This window comes from Myotis brandtii, unplaced genomic scaffold, assembly GCF_000412655.1.
Source record: "Myotis brandtii unplaced genomic scaffold, ASM41265v1 scaffold479, whole genome shotgun sequence".
NCBI lineage: Eukaryota > Metazoa > Chordata > Mammalia > Chiroptera > Vespertilionidae > Myotis > Myotis brandtii.
Genome location: NW_005368305.1, coordinates 1,838,251 through 1,841,088, shown reverse-complemented (window position 1 = coordinate 1,841,088; position 2,838 = coordinate 1,838,251). Strand labels below are relative to the sequence as shown.

Below are 2,838 nucleotides of genomic sequence, written 5' to 3'. Positions count from 1 at the left end.
CCCCAATAAATTCATCATAAGTTGAAAATAATGTAAGTCAAAAATATACTTAATACACCCAACCTGATGAACATGATACTTTAGAATAGCCTACCTTTAATGTGTTCTAAATACTTACATTAGCCCACAGTTGGGCAATCGTCTTCAGTTCCATCTTAATTGTAACCACCTGCATGTTTGCCTCATCAGAAGCAGGAGACACAGATGGGCATTTTTGCAGACATGATGGGATGCAGAAACACAAAACACAATATCCCAAAATCGCTGGCAGCTAATACACTGAGTATAAGCTATTTACCCTTGTATCATGGCTGACTGGGAGCTGCAGCTCACTGCCACTACCCATTATCACCTGATAATATGGAACCATATATTGCTAGCCCAGAAAAAAGTCAAAGTCAAAGTTCAAAGTACAGTTTCTACTGAATAACTTCCACACCATTGTAAAATCAAAAAATTATAAGTTGTATCATGTTAAGCCCAGGACCTTCTACAGTTATCAACTTATTTGTTTTAGAAAGCAGGGGGTGAAAATAAATTAGAGATTGGTTATTATGGGCCAAAAATAAGGACAAAACTTAAGTAGTGGGTGGCGGTGGGACTGGGGACTGGTGATCAGGCTGAAGATGGCCCTGATCGCAGGCTAGGCCTAGGGACCCTGCCCGTGCACAGTTTTGTGCACTGGGCCTCTAGTGTGTGTGTGTGTGTATGTGTGTGTGTGTGTGTATCCTATCTAATAAAATGGTAATATGCAAATTAACCATCACTCCATCACAAAGATGGTGGCGCCCAGTCCCCTCAGGCCTCCCGGAGTCCCCAGTTCTTTCAGCCCGAACTGATTACTATGGCAAGTGGACCGAGAAGGTTTTCAGCAAGTGTGAGAAGCAAGTGTGAGAAGCAAATGTGAGAAGCAAGCCTTGGTGGATGGAGGGAGAGTCCGGGGGCTCAGGGCCGCTGCCCCCGGGGAGGCCCTCGGAGTTCAGTTCTGAAACCGCAGGGACCCACTCCAGTGCGGGCTGGGGAGGAAGCGCTGCTGCTGCCCAACCAGCGCCAGGTCCCTGGTTAAGGAAGCAGGTCCAAGTTGCAGCCATGAGGCCTGGTGGGGCTGTCTCACCCCAGACCATCGTGGCTGAGCTCTGGCGGGGGCAGCGAGCGCCTCCGGGATCACTGTCTGCCCCCTGGTGGCCTGCGGACACCGGTGGCGGGGGGCAGGTTGAACATTTTAATGAAAATGGGATGACTGCACCCCACCCCACCAGGCCCGATCCCTGGAAAGGAGAGGGCAGCGGGATCTGGGGTGCAGTCTCAGGACCGCGTTAGGAGGTACCGGGCCTCGGGAGGGGCTGGGAGCAATCTGCAGGCACACTCTGAGGAAGAGGTTCTGAACTGCCAGGACGCCGAGGGCCGGCTGCTGGAGGCACGCAAAGGTGCAGACAAGGCGGCTCTTACTGGAGCTGAGCTAGAAAAGCGCATTTATAGCCTGATGGACGGAATCACCTTTCTAAGAAGGTGCGTGAAGAGGAGATCGCCGAGCTGCAGGCGCAGATCCAGTACGCTCAGATCTCTGTAGAGATGGACCTGTTTTCGAAGCCCGACCTCTTTGCCCCGCTCAAGGACATCTGGCCCAGTATGAGAAGCTGGCTACCAAGAACATGCAGAATGCCGAAGAATGGTTCAAAAGCCGCTTCACCGTGCTGACCGAGAGCGCTGCCAGGAACACCAAAGAGGTGAGCACTGCCAAGGATGAGGTTCTGAGAGCCGCTGCCTGCTCAAGGCCAAGACTCTGGAGATGGAAGCATGCCGGGGCATGAAGGAAGTGCTGGAAAAGCAGCTGCAAGAGCTGGAGGATAAGCAGAACGCCAACATTAGTGCTATGCAGGACACAATCAACAAATTAGAAAATGAGTTGAGAACTACAAAGAGTGAATTGGCATGATATTTAAAACAATACCAGGACCTCCTCAATGTGAAGATGGCTTTGGACATTGACATTGCAGCTTACAGTTTCTACTCTTGGAAGGGGACGAGACCTGGCTCAGTTTCACCAGCGTGGGAAGCATAGCCAGCAGCTACTCCCAGAGTTCCCAGGTCTTTGGCCCATCTGCCTACGGTGGTTTACAAACCAGCTCCTACTTCATGTCCGCTCGCTCCTTCCCTTCTTAGTACCCCAGCCACTTCCAGGAGGAGCAGATCGAGGTGGAGGAGACCATTGAGGCTGCAAAAGCCGAGGAAGCTAAGGATGAACCCTCCTCTGAAGGAGAAGCTGAAGAGGAGGAGAAGGAGAAAGAAGAGGCTGAGGAAGAGGAAGGAGAGGAAGAGGAAGAAGGTGCCAAGGAAGAATTTGAGGACGCAAAGGAGGAAGAAGGAGGTGCAGGTGAAGGAGAAGATGCCCAGGAAGCTGAGGACGAGAAGAAAGATGAAGGAGCTGGGGGGGAGCAAGAAACCAAGAAGAAAGATTGAGCCCCCCCCCCTTTCCTTAATTATTTCAGGAATAATCCTCCCGAAACCAGGTCAACCCCGTCACCAACCAAGCAGTTGAGTTCCTGATACTATATGGATTAAGAAGTCAATATATGTAACATTCTGAGGTGACTCAGGTTGTGCATTAAATGTCGTGCTATGGCTTTTCTCCTTATGCAGAGTATCTGTTTTCTTGCAGAGTGGTTTCCTGGCTTCCTGCCAGCCTGTGCATGGTTCACGCTTATGAGTTCAGGGTCTATGGCAATGTGAATAATTCAGATGTTTACAATAAAAACACATGAATGCATGAATTCACTAATGTTAATGTTAAACTTCCTGGGAAAAATAGTCCTTTGAATCTTTGGTGGTTAGAAATTA

General features: G+C 49.9%; 1 pseudogene; it reads left to right on the top strand.

Annotated features, from left to right (window-relative positions):
* The first annotated feature begins 307 nt into the window (after positions 1-307).
* Positions 308-2,539, top strand: LOC102240859 (annotated as a pseudogene).
* Positions 2,540-2,838: the final 299 nt, after the last annotated feature.